Source organism: Urocitellus parryii, chromosome 5 (genome assembly GCF_045843805.1).
Source record: "Urocitellus parryii isolate mUroPar1 chromosome 5, mUroPar1.hap1, whole genome shotgun sequence".
Lineage (NCBI taxonomy): Eukaryota > Metazoa > Chordata > Mammalia > Rodentia > Sciuridae > Urocitellus > Urocitellus parryii.
This window is the reverse complement of record NC_135535.1, coordinates 6,820,202-6,837,469: the sequence shown is the minus strand read 5'-3', so window position 1 is coordinate 6,837,469 and position 17,268 is coordinate 6,820,202. Positions and strand designations below refer to the sequence as shown.

Genomic DNA, 17,268 nt, shown 5'->3' with positions numbered 1-17,268 from the left:
GTTTGTGAGGTCTCCATTTGTCGGGGGTCTTTCATTAGCACAGTTATTTGAGCCTTGGTGTACTGACAGGAAGTAAAGGCTAAAACAGTGGTTCACGCTTATCTAACGAGATAATTTTGTATTTGTTAGGTTTTGTTACTTGAGGAACCTAAGTCTTAAAAAATCAGGCTTTGCACCTGTTTGAAAGTCTTAAATGATTACTTTATAATTGGTTGTCATTTAAATTATAACAATAGATACCCCAAACATACGTGACTAGGTGTATGTATACATATCTGTCTAAGCCTTACCTAAATGTTATGTAAAAGTTCATAAAATCAAAGTTTGTATAAGCTTCCCGGCAAGTTAACCCATCACTGCTCTCTCTTTTCTACAGGCCCTAGGAGGGCCACACTGTTATTTAAAGATCTGTCTGATGTCTGTTTACTGTAAGTCAATTTCTGATCATTAACACTGTGTCCTAAATGTCTAAGAGATTTAAGGCTATCCTTTAATTTTATTAACCCATACAGACATATAATTATTGTTACCATATACCCTGAATTCTAAATTTTCTCAGATTTCTATAGAAATAACAAATTGGGTTGATATTTACTCATGTCATTTAATGTTTCATAGCTGGATAAAGTAACCTGTTGTCAGTAAGTTATATATACAATTTTGTGTTACTTGTCACACTGAAATTGAAATTTGAATACATTTTTAAAAAGATAATAAGGAGAACCTAATCTATTTAAAGGTAATATTGTAAAACATGAAAACATTTTGCCCCTTATCCACACAGAAGAAAGATACATGCTCTCTCAGCCTTTCTCTGACTCATGTTCTAAATGTAATGTTATGTTAACTAATGTTCAATAGACTCCAGAAATAATATATACAAACTTTGTAAAATGACATTTAGAAAGAAACAAGGATTAACTTTAAAGCTAAAACACTTTTTCCTAAAATTTGCCAAGATCCCCACCTCACCTCAATTCAGACTCCCTCACGATACTCCATGTTAAGATAATCTCAAAGTAGATAGACCTAAGCTCATTTAAAGTTACGTTCTGAAGATTGATACTTGTTGTAAAGATTACTATAATCTCAAACAGGGTTATAATGTATAAGGCAGCCAACATTCAAGCTAGCTATTACACAAACTGAACACGTTTTTACTCTTGTTAATTTAATTTTGTATTTTCCTTGTGAACTTTATAACTGTTGCCTGTTAATGTTTTGCAGAGGTACTGCTTCAAGAACACCCAACCTGAGTTAGTTTAAGATATATCACCTACTAAAAAAATAGGATATAAGGCTAACTTCCAGTACAGATACAGACCCCAATTATTTAATTAAGGGGTAAAAGATTATAAGGTTATTTTTTAAATATTTGTTTTTTAGTTGTAGTTGGACACAATACCTTTATTTTATTTATTTATTTTTATGTGGTGCTGAGGATCGAACCCAGGGCCTCATACGTGCTAGGCAAGTGCTCTACTGCTGAGCCACAACCCCAGCCCAAGACTATAAGGTTATTGACATTAAAGTTAAAGCCCAATACTCTTACTTTAAGAATGGTAAAACTGGCTTGATGGATGTTTAACACCAAGGCTTAAAGATTAAAGTTAGGAAAAGGGGGACCAAGAAAACCAATATTGGGCTCTTGCCCTCTGAGTCAGCCTAAACCCAGGGAATGAGAGTGCTTCTCTAAGGTGCTCTACAACTCTGGGCCACATGACCTCCCAATCAGGGAGATTAATGAGACCACTGGAGAACAGACAGCCAATCCATGCCCCTGCTACAAAGAGGAGGGTCATTTGAGAAAGGAAACATCCCTGATGCTTCCAAGGGAAGCCATTTGGTCAGCGAGACCTTGACCCATCCTAGCGTAAATGGCACTAGTAGAGCTAAGAAGCTACTCTCAAGTTTCTCAAGAGTGACCTCTGTGGGAACTCAGCTGACTCTTATCAGCAGGGAGGAACAAGGTCAATTTTTAACCAACTTGGTCTTAAACACCTGGCAGGAGAGTAAAACACAGGCACACGTGGGCATTTAAAAAGAAAAACAATCATTCTTTTAAATAAAACTTAAGAGGTACACTTATGTCAGTGCCACACCCTGATGACCTCTAACTTCTCAGGACTTTTATCCTTTGCGAAGCTCATAAACTGGCCCCTATACCTTAATGTTTTTTACTTCCCAAACGGACGTTTAACCCCACAACCAAAGTCTATCCATTCCAATAACAACACACACCCGACCTAGAAGAGCCCTCAAGTTATTCCCTTACTCATAGGGCTAAAAACATCCACCAGGGTTAATACAAGAGCAGCAGAATTAGGAACTTCTATTCGCGATAAAAATAGATGGCACCAGTTATTACAGATATCCAGTAGGGCCCTGACTTAGTGCTGACTTTACATAATCAGGTGGGCTTCCTGGTGGCTATGGCCCTTCAAAATCCACAGGCCCTTGACCTTATGCTGGGGGAAAAAAGGAGGCCTATTGTAAGGGTCCTGCGAAGCGTCAGAGGAAGAGACCACACAAGAGACTGGCTTCATGCAATTGGCAAAGGGGATTTATTGATTCAGCATGCTGAGGTTCCAGGCTCACTCAGGAAGATAGAGCAGCCCAGAGCCAGAGCAGAGGTCAAGCAGAGCTTAAGTACACTTTTTGGAGAGGGCAGGGGCTTTGCATACATCAGAACAAATCATCATGAGGCGCGGGAAAATTGAACAACAACTCTGAGACCGGATTAGTACATTCATTGGCGGGAACAGTCTGGGCAGGGGTGATTGGTCACTTCTAATCGGGGTACACATTCAAACTGATTGGTTTTTGGGCCTAAAGGACTACGTGACATACTACCCAGAATCCCAGGTTATTAAACAACCAGTGGAAACAGTGGAAATATTTACTGGGCAGTTCCAGTATTGTCCTAACAGCTACAGGGATTACAGGTTCTGGGGGTAGCAGAGGAATTTTAACAATACCTAGTCTTTCACTTTTTAACTCGGGCCCTGCAGCTTGGAAACTTTACAATGCCTGGACTTTTACACTTTAACTCAGGCTTTGCAGTTTAGAATCAGCTTAGAAATTTTACCTTTACACTATGTGTCTTTCTCCAGGAGGAATGCTGTTTTTATGTCAAAGAATCCAACATAGTTAGGGACACAGTCGAAGAACTTAAAAAAAAAAACTGGCCACAAAAATAGCTAAAAGAGACCACTCTTCTTTGGGGATGGGCCTCCTAGGGTGCTTCTGGCCCTGGATAGCCTCCCTCATTGGGCATTTTCTAATGATTCTCGTAGTCCTTGCATCCTCAACTGTCTCCAGAATTTCCTGATGGCCCAGATAAAGATTTTCACCAAACAGATGGTCAACCAAATGGTTTGGGGTAACTACACAAGACTCCAACCTGAGAGACTCCCAGAAGGTTACAGAACGATCACACCCGGAAAGTCTAAAAATCCCTAAACCCCAAGGCTCCCCACCTTTTGCCCAGAGACCACTGCACTGCCCCTTCCCAGCAGGAAGTAGTTACAGAAGACTGACCTCCAGCCCTCTATCATAATAAAACACAGAGTGGGGAATGATGGGATATCCTGGACACTAGTAACTCCACATTGGCTTTGGGACTCCATCTTGACTCGAAACTGAAACTTATCAACTTCCAAGGACAAGAAACTTAAGATACCCTGTTCCCATAACCACCGCTCCTTCCAAGGTCCTAAATACAAAATTCTGTTATTGCCTAGCCCCCTGCATTCAAGGTCAGTTCTAGCTGCTACACTGCAGGCCATGTCCGGCTTGCTCTTATTGAAAGGAAAGTGACCACAATACTTGGAGCCACCAAGAGATCTTTATTGCAGCAGTGCAAAAGAGGAGAAAAGAGAGAGAAAGAGAGCGTGGAAAGAGAGAAGAGAGAGCGAGAGAGAGGTGCTTCTGGCCCTCTCTTCCCTCCTCTTGGGCACCCCATAATGTCTGACATTCTACTTTCACACCATCCCTCAGTGGGCCCACCTTTACCCCCTTGTACCTTCCTCTCATGCATCCTTATCCCCCTGTGAGGGAGGGAGTGGGTGTGAGAGAGGGAGAGAACACAGAGAAAAAAGAGAGAGCAAGAGAGAGGGTGAGAGGGAGACAGAATGAAAGCAAGAGAAGAAAGAGAGTTCAAGAGAGGGGGTCCTGGCAGGAGGGAGTTTTTATAGCCAAAATCTGATGGGATTTCTGGGTCTGCAAGCTGCCTTGTTGGCATACAGTGATTGGATCATACAGTAGTTGCTAAGGGTGTCATCCTCTGCCTTCAGGCAGATGGCGTAAGGGTCACAAGTGGGTTTCTGTTGCACCCAAAGGCTGAGAGTCCAGTGTTCGGCCTTGAGTGGGGTTGAGTGTTCAGACTTGATGCAAACAGGTGATAAAGGACCAGACAGGGGGGTTTGAGTGCCAGGATTATCCTGCAGCTAACATTCATTCAGCCTGCCCTGCAGACAACTTAGTTCACTCTGCCCTGCACCTAACACTTATTCCTTGTTAAAGGACATAAAAACCCTATTAAGATAACTCTGTCTGCTGTGCCACTGAACTGGGCAGCCTGGCAGGCTTTTCCTGTCAATAAGGTTTGTTTTCGGAACACGAGAGTTTGTCTCTGGAGATTTCTTTGCGCATTCTGTCTTAACAAGGCCCACTAATAATTAACTCCCTCAGTGCTTATCTGGAAATGTCTTTTTTTCGTCTTCATTTGTAATGGATGGTTTTGCCACATAGTCCGGTTGACAGTCTATTCAGGCCTGTAACCTGTGATTGTGTGTCTTTGGGTCTGGCGACCTCTGATGAAAAACTGTGGCTCTCATTTAGGTTTCTGGTATGTGATGAGCCGCGTCTTCACGGCTTTTCAACTTGTCCCCTTAATACCAGCTGAGGGCATAGTGCCACTGAGGGTGCCTTGTCCTACAAAGAGCCCCGGGAACACCTGTGCACATAGCCATAGTACCAGTCCTGTGGCCTCTGGTCGAAGATGTGGCCACCAAGTCCTAGAGGTAACTAGGTGCACAGATTGGACGACAAATACCAGGGGTCTGTAGCCAGAGCGTGGAAGCCTCTGGGCACACGGGTGGTCTCCAAGTCCCTGGGACCTCTGAGCTCCACATGGACTACAAGTCCCAGGGTAAACTGGGGCAGGGGCAGGGTAACGGGAAGACTACGAGTCCCAGAAGCCTCTGGGCGGGGGCGGGGCAATGAGCAGACTACGAGTCCCAGAGGCCTCTGGGAGGGGGCGGGTTCAGCGAAGGCCAGAAGCACCTCAGGCCTATCAGCAGGTGGAGGTCTTCACACCTTCGCGTCGCTTGCTCTCTGCCAGCTGCACCAGTCGCCTCCAGCCCTGGCTGCCAGTGTCCTGCAGGTATGGGGAGCCACTCCCAGGTGATCCAGTGAGATGCAAGGCGCAGCCTGGACGCTCAAGGTCAAGATCTCCGCTGTGGCAGGCGGGCGAGGGGCACGGCCTGTGGACTCTCCCCCACCAGGCTGCGCGCTCCTCCCTCCTAGGTGGCACCCGGGAGCTCCGCCTGGTGGGGCCCTGCGCTTGGCCCGGGCGGCCCGTGCTGCCCGCCTCCTGTGCCCGACCCAGCTGGCCAGAGGAGCAAGTGGGAGCAGGAGGCGCTAGCCAGGTCTCTTGTGTCACGCCGCGGCTGTCTCCTGTTTGCTGTCAGGGTCGGAGGACCCGCGTTGGCACCCATAGAGCGGAAGGCTGAGAGTCATGGCCCACCTGATTGCCCAGGCCTCGTAGTTCGTGCGTCCCCTGTGTCCCTGCGGCCCCGGGCCTCGGGGACCCGCGGTGACTCTGCCTGACCTCCTCTGCACAGTGCACGCGGCTTATCACCTGCTCTTCCCCGTCAGAGTGTGCGGAATGTTCCCAGCTCCGGCCTCCAGCTCTGCAGCCCCCGCAGCCAACTGTGTTGCTGCCTCTCTGCGTGCCCCTAGTGCCACATGCTCAATGTTCGGTGTTTTATGGCCTCTGTCCCCAGAATATCAGCCTTATTAGGACTGAAGTTCCCCATCATCACGCCTAGGATGGTGCCTGACACACCGCAGCAGCGTGGTATTTATTGGTTGAAGGAATCCGTGGGCTGTGATGCAATGAGGACAAGTCTCTGTGGCTCTGTGTTTCCAGTATTGATGCCCCGGGTCTACGGGGGTGCCTTTGGGTTTAGCTGCTTTGATTTCACAGAGCTTCTTTCGTGTGTTTCTGTTTGGGGCCAGATTGCTGAACAAATGTTCAGCGTTTTTTCTTCATATCCTTGTTTCCTGTTCTCTCTTCCTCTGAGTCCACTGTGGTGCTTGTACTGGATGTCTGAGGGCCTTCAGGTCTACTCATACTGGATGGCTTCAGGGTCTTACCTTGAATTCATTGATCCCTTCTTCTGCCTGGTCAGAGAAGGTTTGTTATGGAGTCCGTGGTTGTGTAGCCCCTCCCCACAAGTGCATCTGTGGACTGTTTGGAGGTAGGGCCTTTACAGAAATATTTCATGTAAACAAGGACATACAAGAGGGGCCAGATCCACTAGGATTAGCTTCTAAGGAGAGACAGCAGAGCTGGACCCCGCACTCACCCTGCATTCTTTTCATATTACAGCACAATAGGAAGGCAGCTGACTGTGAGCCAGGAAGAGAGACCCTGTCAGAAACTGCCCCTGCTGAAGCTTGCTCTGGGACTTTTAGCCTCTGGAATTGTGACAAAGTACATTCATATTCTTTAAGCCACCAGTCTGTGGTGTTTAGATGTGGGCAGCCTGGCAGATGCCCACACTGCAGTGGAACCCATCGACTGGGTTTTTGTTTCCTTCATTGTAGTTTTCAGATCCATAATTTCTTTATTTTATTTTATTTTTTTAGTTGTAGATGGACACAAGACTTTTTTAAATTTTTATGTGGTGCTGGGGATCAGATCCAGTGGCTCACAAGTTCACTTCCCACAGCCACAGCACAGCCGTCAGCTACGGAATTTCTGTTTGGTTCTTAAATGTTTTCCTTGGTGGTGAAAGGTTAATAAAATAGGTACTTGTCACTCCGTTTCTCTATATGCTTAACAAAACACTGTTGAAATCTTAAGAACTGTTTGCTAATCTTGTTCCCAGAATGTGCTGTCCCCAACTGTGGACTGTCTGCTAATCTTGTTCCCAGAATGAACTGTCCCCAACTGCGAAACTACAAAATGTAACTTCTCTCCCTGCCCTCTCCAAGGAAAGTATTTAAGCTCTGCTTAAGCTGTTCTCAGGGCTCTATCTCTCTTTGCTATAGAGAGCTCGGGCCCCAGCATGCTGGTCTCCAAATAAACCCACCCTTCTGCTGTTGCATAAGAGAGTCTCTTGTGGTCTCTTACTCCGACGTTTCGTGGTCTCTTACTCCGACGTTTCGCCGGACCCTTACATTTGGTGCGTTGGCCGGGAACTGCGCATCGCCAGACAGGGAGACCTCAACAAGACTCCTTTAGGGGGGGTAAGTAAGGCGCCTTATCTTCTTCTTCTTCTCCTCCTCCTTCTTCTCCTTCTTGTTTTTCCTTTGCGATCGCTCAGAGTCTGGTTTTGGGCTGGAGAGCGTAAGCTCTCAGAGCCTTCTGGTTTTGGGCTAAAGAGCGTAAGCTCTCAGAGCCTTCTGGTTTTGGGCTGGAGAGCGTAAGCTCTCAGAGCCTTCTGGTTTTTCTGGTTTTCTGGTTTTGTGTTGGCAGAGTGTGGTTGTCAGCGGAGAGCGTAAGCTCCCCCTGGCAGTGATGGATAGACGTGTCCCTGAAGCCACAGACCACGTCTCCTCAAGGGAGACTCTGGGGGGGACGGAGGTGCCCCCATCTGGGAGGGACAAGGTGCCCTCATCTGTATTCTGCTGCCAAAGCATCTGGTTTTGCCGGCAACTATTCTTTCTCTCAGGTTGAATTCACTGTCTGTTTCTAATCTTTGCCTCTGAACTTGTGTTACACGTTTACTGTTTACTATGTGTCCATGTTTGTGTCACGTTTGTATTGTCCCTGTCTTTGTTCAAGTAACTTTCACCATGGGACAGAGTCATTCACTGGACTGAAGTCCGCTTAAGGGCTCAGAATCTTTCTCTTTCAGTAAAACACCGGACCTGGCAGAATCTCTGTGCCTCAGAATGGCCCACCTTTGGAATTGGATGACCTCCAAAAGGATCTTTCTACTCCCCACTAATTTAAAACGTCAGAAATATTGTCTTTGTCTTTCAGCCGGGACCACATAGCCATCCAGATCAACAGCCGTATATCTTAACTTGGCAGGACCTTTGTGAATCTCCTCCTCCTTGGATGAAGCCTTTTCTTGTTCCTGCCCCTGGCTCCTACTCCTCCCCCAATGATTCTATCTCTCAAACCTCCTCCTCCACCCTTTGTTCTCCCTGAGTCTCAAGATTTGACTCTGCTGGACTCTCCTCCCTTTCCTTATCCCCTGCCTCCATTCCCCAACCCCCAGCACCCTCCAGATGACTTCCCCGAGGTACACATAGCCCCTCCTCCCCTGGAGGAAGCTGACCCAGCTAAAGGAACTCGCTGGCAGCGAATGATTAAAAACCCTGAAGCCCCCGTGATACTTCCCCTCTGTCCTTATAGGCCAATGATAGAGGATGGCCATGGTGGAGAAATGCAAGCCTACCAGTATTGGCCTTTCTCCTCTTCAGATCTATATAACTGGAAAAATAACAATCCCCCTTTTTCCGAGGACCCCACCTGGCTCACAGGTCTGATTGAGTCATTGATGTTTTCACACCGACCTACTTGGGATGACTGCCAACAACTCCTAGGGACTCTCTTCACGACAGAGGAACAAAAGAGAATCCTCCTGGAAGCAAGAAAAAAATATCCTCGGACCAGATGGGCAACCGACACAACTTCCCAACATAATCGAAGCCAACTTCCCCTTGAACCGGCCCAACTGGGACCCCAACACCTTTGAAGGTAGGGAGCATCTGTCCACTTATTGCCGGGCTCTAATAGCATGTCTCTGAGCAGCTGCTAGATGGCCAACTAATTTGACCAAGGTAAGAGAGATTATTCAAGGGCCTAATGAATCACCCTCTATGTTTCTGGAGAGAATTATGGAGGCATATAGGAGATATACTCCTTTTGATCCTCAGGCAGAGGATCAAAAGGCATCTGTGACAATGGCCTTTATTGGGCAAGCTGCCCTGGATATTAAAAGAAAGTTACAACGCTTAGATGGATTACAAAATATGACTTTGAGAGATTTAGTCAGATAAGCAGAGAAGGTATACTATAAGAGAGAAACTAAGGAAGAGAAGGAACAAAGGAGGGAGAAAAAAAGGAGCAAAGGGAGGATAAAAGAAACAAAAGACAGACTGAGGCATTGACTAAGGTCTGGTCACAACAACAAATAGGCCAGAAGTTAGGAGACAGGGAGACAGAAAGGGATACCTGGGCCCATGCCAGAAGCCACATCTGGCCTCAGATCAATATGCCTACTGTAGAAAAAAAAAAGGACACTGGGCCAAAGAGTGCCCTAGAAAGAAACAGCCACGCCAGCAAGCCATTCTAACTCTGGAGGATGACTAGGAAAGTCAGGGCTCGGATCCCCTCCCCGAGCTCAAGGTAACTTTTGAAGTGGAGGGAACCTCAGTAAACTTTGAAGTGGATACAGGGGCAGTATACTCAGCCCTTAAGGCCCCATTGGGCCCTCTATCAACTAAAAGGTCTCTAGTTCAAGGGGCTAACGGCAGTAAATATCGGGCTTGGACAACTAAGAGGACATGGACCTGGGAAAAGGAAAAGTCCATCACTCCTTCCTAGTGATCCCAAAATGCCCAGCCCCATTGATAAGCAGAGATCTGCTCACCAAACTCCAGGCCAGAATAACTTTTAACCCTGAAGTCCCCCAAATGAAATTTCTAAATCCTTCAGTAAAAACTCCTATAGTCATGGCTTTAACTATGTCAGTAAAAGATAAACATCAACTCTTCACACCCCCCAAGACTGATCAAACAGGCAAGCTACCCCAGAAATGGATAACAGATTACCCAGATGCCTGGGCAGAAACTGCTGGGTTAGGCCTAACTGTAAAACAACCTCTAATAACAGTGGAGTTAAAAACCTCAGCCTCCCCAATTAATATTAAACAATATCCTCTGAACAAAGAAACTAAAGATGGGATAAGGCCCCATATTCAGAAATATCTGGCCTTGGGGGTCCTAAGGCCCTGTCAATCGGCCTGGAACACTCCCCTGCTACCAGTAAAAAAGCCAAAAACTGGGGACTATCGCCCCATTCAAGACCTAAGAGAGACCAACAACAGAGTGTAGGACATTCACTCCACAGTACCTAACCCGTACAATCTGCTTAGCACCCTGAACCCTGAGCGAAAATGGTATACTGTCCTAGACTTAAAAGATGCTTTCTTTTGCTTGCCTCTGCATAAAGATAGTTGCTGTTTGCTTTCCAGTGGGTAGACCCAGAAACTGGAACATCTGGTCAACTAACTTGGACCAGACTTCCACAGGGGTTCGAAAACTCCCCCACTCTTTTTGATGAAGCCCTCCACAGAGATCTCAATAACTTCAGAACCATGCACCCTGAAGTCACCCTACTCCAATATGTGGATGACCTGCTACTGGCAGCAGACACCAAGAAAAACTGTGAGTCTGGGACCCAAGCACTACTATCTGAGCTTGCTCAACTCGGGTATAGAGCTTCTGTCAAAAAGGCCCAAATTTGCCAGCAAGAAGTAATCTTCCTGGACTATTCCCTTAGGGGCAGTAAACAATGGCTCACAGAGCCCAGAAAACAAACTGTTGTGCAGATACCACCCCCATCTAACAAGAGGACAAATAAAGAGGACAAATAAATTGGCAGCTCTAAACAGAGTAACCATGTTAACACTTTCCATACGGGGGAAATATGAGTCAGGAGATTTAACTACATCAGAGCACCCTGACAACTTAACATCTGAGGACACTGACACTGAACTCCTTGACAACACTGAACCCAACTTGCAATTTCAGAAAGCCCTACACTATGTTAAAAATGTACATCAACTCACTCACCTTGGTTCAAAGAAACTGCAGGCATTCCTGAAAGATCAAGAACAGAGTTTTCCACTAACCGGCTCACAGCGAAAAAAACTAGCTGAACGAGTAAAAAAAGCCTGTCGGGTCTATCAATTGGTTAATGCTTACCCTTCCAAGCTCCCTGCAGGAAGGTGCCTTCGAGGGACCAGACCAGGACAATTTTGGGAAGTAGACTTTACTGAAATTAAGCCAACAAGGTATGGACTTAAATATCTCCTAATCTTTGTAGATACATTTTCAGGATGGAATGAAGCCTTCCCCGCAAAAAAAAAAAAAAAGGCGCAAATGGTGGTCAAAAAGATCCTGAAAAATATTTTTCCAAGATACGGCCTGCCTAAGGTAATAGGGTCCGATAATGGACCGGCATTCATGGCCCAGGTAAGTCAGGAATTAGCCAGGACCCTGGGGATTAATTGGAGGTTACATTGTGCTTATAGACCCCAGAGCTCAGGACAGGTAGAAAAAATAAATAAAACCATTAAAGAGACCTTGACGAAATTAAGCTTGGAGACCGGCATAAAAGATTGGACTATGCTCCTGCCTTATGCACTGTTTCATGCAAGAAATACTCCCTCTGTTTCTTTGTGTATGAAATTCTCTATGGTGCCCCTCCTCCAGTAAGGGACCTAACCCCAACTCTAGGACCTAACAATCCCTTCCACACCCCCTTGCTTGACAGACTTAAAGCTCTTGAAAGAACCCAGCGATACCTGTGGAAACAGCTGGCCACTGCCTACCAACCTGGGGACGAAGGAACTCCACACCGATATCAAGTGGGAAACTTCATCTATGTAAAACGACATCAGGTGTCATCTCTAGAACCCCGCTGGAAAGGACCATACCAGGTGCTACTTATAACACCTACAGCGGTAAAGGTAGATGGAATCACTTTTTGCGCCCTGTCCAGACTCTGGCTGGGAATTAAAAAAGACTGGTAACCCTCTCAAATTGCGTATTCGCCATATGAATAGGACTATAGACTCTCCCCTTGACCACCAGTAGTCCTAACCCTCATCAGCCCGTACAACAGTGATGGCTAATCTCAAATCATGTCAGTTGGCTATAGGTCTTTCCTATTGAGATATCCCTGATAAAAAAGATCCCACTAAAATTCCATTAAATCCCTTCCGTACTGTAGATAATAGAAACAAACATTATGGATGTAGGGACACGCGAGCCAGATGTAAGTTAGTTAACCTAGATTACTATGTTTGCCCGGTGGACTATCAAAGCCACAAACAGTCATGGCTGTGTGGGGGAAAAACCAACTTCTTCTGTAAGTCATAAGGATGTGAACACACAGGGGCTACCTGATGGAACCCACACCTCCGCCGGTTCTCAGACCATTGCCCCTTGCTGAAGTAACAGGTACTGAGGTATCTCTCCACCCATTCACCCCTCTCTTCTCCTGTCAGTGCCCACACCGGGTCCCACCAGGTCCTCTTACCAGCTAACCCAAAGCTCCAACCAGCTGAGGAGAGCCCTCAGACCCCTATCCCAGATGTAATGAAAATGGCCTTTAAAGTTGCTTTGTCATCACTGAAAACAGGTTACTAAGAATTTAAAGTCCCTCACAGGCTTTTTGGGATACTCACCCCAGTCTTCCCCTCTGCTCTACCTGTTCTACTACTCAAGTTTTTGTTGCTAGGAAAATCCCAAACCCCTTTCCCATTATTCTTTTACATCTCTCCTTCCTCATTCTCAGATCCACAGAGCTGCTCTCAGCACCGCCTTCCCCTTCCTCCCCCTCTGTACCAGGCCCACAAAACTGTCCTTCTCCAGAAGTCTTCACCATGGCTGACTTTAGGACTTTCAGCAAAAGAGTCCCTATAAAAGAGTTCAGTATAGATAAACTTCCTCTTTTCATATTGCCCTGTTCTACTTGGCCACTGGCTGGAAAAATCAGCACTCCTAAGCTAGACACCCCCTTACTAGTTTTTCACAAAATTATGTAAACAGGGCCTCTGGCCTTGAGCTGGGGCTTCACAGAGATGGCTACATTTCTAAGATAAAAAGTTATCAACTGGGCTCCATAGTAACAGCTGGCAAAAAAAAAAAAAAAAATCTCCCCCTCCCAGGTGTCCTTAAAAAGTTAACTTGCCCAGAACAGAAAAAAACAAAAACTGCTTTTTGTAAACTTCTGCAGACTGGAAACTTCTGAGCCTCTTCCCTTACATGTTGAGTACAAAATTCTAAAACTACCTAAACTTGGGGTTCAGGGGATTAATTGATTACAACAGAAGCAATGCCCTCTGAATCCGGTTGCAACCAAATAGAACTGTTTCCCTGTCTTCAGTGCTATCTTAGGTGCCTTGCCTTGTCCGTCCCTACAACAGTATAATTCTATATACTTAAACATTATTTATGTTTTCATAAAATGGTCAACAAATATAATTAATTATGTAATGGTGCAGATGTTTCCCAGAGTGCTCTATCATGACGCAGGTTCATTTAAAGATCAAATAAGGGGACATACAACCCGATTTCGCCGGAAACCTGTATCCCTCACTTTAGCCATCTTATTAGGAATGGGAATTGCTGCAGGGGTGGGCACAAGAACCACTGCCCTGGTCCGTGGGACACAACAAATGACCCAATTAAAAACAACAATGGACCAAAACTTAAAGATATTAAAAACCTCCATCACAGATTTACAGAAATCTTTAACCTCTCTCTCTAAAGTTGTTTTACAGAACAGGCGAGAGTTAGACCTCCTCTTCTTGAGAGAAGAGGGCCTTTGTGCTACATTAAAAAAAAAATGTTGTTTTTATGCCGACCATACTGGAGTTATAAAATAATCTATGAGTAAATTAAAAAGATGCCTTAAAGAGCATCAATGAGAGAGAGAGACCCAAAAAGGGTGATATAAATCTTGGTTCACACAGTCCCCCTGGTTAACTACGCTTTTATCAGCCCTGACCGGTCCTTTAATAATTCTTATATTGTTGCTAACTCTAGAACCCTGTTTGCTCAACTGTGTAGTTTCCTTTCTCCAGGCCCAAATTGGACAAATCAAACTTATGGTAATCAGACAACAATATACCCCACTAACAGACATAAAATGTGACACCCCCCAATGATCACTTTTATGATTAAAAATAACCAGAAGAAGAAGTGAAAAATAAAAGGTTAATAAAATAGGTACTTGTCACTCCATTTCTCTATATGCTTAACAAAACACTGTTGAAATCTTAAGAACTGTTTGCTAATCTTGTTCCCAGAATGAGCTGTCCCCAACTGCCAAACTACAAAATGTAACTTCTCTCCCTGCCCTCTCCAAGGAAAGTATATAAGCTCTGCTTAAGCTGTTCTCAGGGCTCTATCTCTCTTTGCTATAGAGAGCTCGGGCCCCAGCATGCTGGTCTCCAATAAACCCACCCTTCTGCTGTTACATAAGAGAGTCTCTTATGGTCTCTTACTCCGACGTTTCGCCGGACCCTTACAGTGGCATTTTCTGTTTTCTCCTACATTACCCCGCCTCCTTTTCCCTTAGTCCTTTGTCCTTGGATTCTTTTAACACTTACATTCTTGTCAAAAATTCCAGTGTCCAGATTTCTGCAGGGATGGTTTCCATCACATTTTTTCCCCTCTGTGAACCAGCCATACTTTCCTGTTTCTTTCTGTGTTTTGTGATTTTTTTTTTTTTTTTTTTTTGCACTGGGCATTGGGAGTGCTTTGCCCTGACAACTCTGGAAATAGAATTCTTACCTTCCCCAGAAATTGCTCATTTTTATATCAAGCCTGGAGCTGACCGTGTGCGACCTTTTCTCTCCCAGTGCTGAGCATCATACCCAGGGCCCCAGGCGTGCCCCACCACGGACAGCACCCACCCCAGGACTTGGTGAGAACTACTTCTGCAGAACATGTATTCCTGGTTGACTGAGGTTGCTGAGTTTTCTGCTCCACTATCCCTGAGTTCAGTCAGTGAACTGTAGATGATTCTTTTTCTTTTCAGATTTATATTTTATAGGAAACGGAAGCATTTCCTTTGTAAACTGTAATTCCGGATAAGGGAAGCACTACAAATGCTGATTTCACAGTGACAGGAGGGGACCCTCGCCACTGTTTCCTTAAACAATGATTCTGATATTTAAAGGGGCAAAGCAAACCCCATACAGTTTCTTCGTGTTGCATATGTGGATTCAAAGTAAAAATTCTTCCTCAAAACTCCCAAGTTCTCCCTCTTTGTTGGCAGCCTCGCTCTCCAGGAGCAGTGGCCTCTGAGCACGACCATGAGCACCCAGAGCATCTGCTTCAGGAAGAGGCCTCCATCCACAGCAAGCGGAGCTGCACGTCTGCTTCCAGGCTCAGTGTCTGGGCCTCCTTTTTCTGCTCCGATTATTTTACAGACGTTTGCTGGGGGTGTGTCACTCCCCTCTTCAGGTTATCAGTGTTTCATGAAAAGCTGGGAGCCCATCTCAGAGCAGGACCAAGTTCTTTTCTGTCCACACCCTCAGTGAGGCTGGCAGTGCTGGGCAAGGGGTTGAGAGGAGCTGGGGGAAGGCAGCTGTGGGCCAGGGTCACACTCCTGGCCCCACTGTGGTTGGTGCCGAGGCAGGAGCAGCACAGGAACACCAGCCAGCACTTGGCCTTTCCTGCACCGAGGCCTGCTCCACACACCTTCCCACAAAGATGGCCTTAAACACCTGGCTCCTAAGAGGGAGAACGAGCTACTACTACCTCTGACTCTCCTGATGGGTGCTACTGGGAAAGAAACTACTAGAGCCGGGAGCTCCCCAGCCCAGGCAGAGGTCTGTGGGTCCTTCAGTGTCTGCCACCCTGCCGCAGCACAGCCTCACGTTTGTGGAGGGCAAGGTCCTCACCCACCCTGGTACCAGCCACGTGGTCCAAGAACTCAGGCCATTCTCTGCCCAAGAACAGGGGACTGGATGTGTTTGCACAGACTTTGCCCTTAGCAAAGAGCCACAGCCTCTGCCTTTATCAGAGCTGCCTTGGTTGCTGTCCTGACCAGCAGGAGGCCGACTTCTGAAATGGTGGATCCCGATCGTCTTTTGCAGTCTACTGGTTATATCAGTGGAGGGGCCCATCCCCAGGTTCTCTGCCCCACCGTCCTGTTGAAGTCTCTTCCCTTTTGGGGTTGTTAACTTCTTCTCCTTCCTGGTTCCATCTACCAGGTTGTTGACAAATAGTTAATCGATGGATTCTTCTGTATGAATATATTTTCTGCTTTGGTAGCAAAGTAGCAGAGACCGGGTAACTTATCAGCAATAGCACTTTGTTCAGCTCATGGTTCTGGAAGATGGGTGGTCCCAGAGCAAGGAGCTGATTGTAGGAGGGCCTTCATGCTGAGCCTAACTTGGCGGAGGACAAGTGAGCACGTGAGGCAGAGAGAGAAAGTGGGCCGTACTTGATTTTATAACAAACATAGCCCTGTAAAAACTAGCCTACTCCTTCAGTAACTGTGATCCAACCATGACAAAGTCCTGTGATGCAGCCACTCTGAAAGGTCCCCTCTTAATACTCTTATACCAGCAATTAAACACTCCAGAGCTGCTCAGAGGCTGTCTTCTGCCCAGGGGCTCACTTGGGCTGGACGCCCACACTAGAGGCCAACTGCTCTGCCAGCGCCATCACCTCTCTGACCAAACTTCATAGGTGAAACTACAAATCTTGGAGAAATCAGGGAAGGCTGGAAGACCTATGTTAGGATTAACACCAGGCCTCAGTCATCAGGTGCCAGAAGTTCGCTGATGAGAGCCAATGGGGCAGCCACCTCCCTGAGCCTCTCTGTCCCTAGAAGGCATGATCCGGCTCCTTCCCTGGTCTCTGACTACTCCTGGTGTCCAGGGCCCTGTGCAGGGAGGAGGTTCCTCTCAGGCCAGGCTGGATCTAGAGGAAGGTCCTTGCCTCAGGTCCAACCCAAGGTGCCGTCCTCTGAAGCCAGGTTGGCCTGAGAGGGAATGGGCCTTGCGGAAGCAGCCTGCCCTAGGGGCAGCCATCAGCCATGGGCAATGGGGCAGGGGTGTTTCAGTCAGCTGTTTCGCTGCTGTGACTAAAAGTAGAACGACTGTAGAGGAAAAGGTTTATTTGAGGGCTCACGGTTTCAGAGGTCTTAGTCCCCAGAAGGCCAGCTGCATTTCTCAGGCTGGAGGTGAGGCTGAGCATCATGGCGGGAGACTGGGACTGAGGGAAGCAGCTCATGGTGATCCAGAAGCAGAGAAGGAGGTCTCCAATCCCCAGATA

General features: G+C 46.5%; 1 protein-coding gene across 1 annotated transcript in view; it reads right to left on the bottom strand.

The window, feature by feature from the left end:
- The window catches only part of LOC144255135 (cytochrome P450 2D4-like), an 87,842-nt gene that overhangs the window by 28,116 nt on the left and 42,458 nt on the right, over nt 1-17,268 (bottom strand). The gene's annotated exons all lie outside the window — the stretch shown is intronic.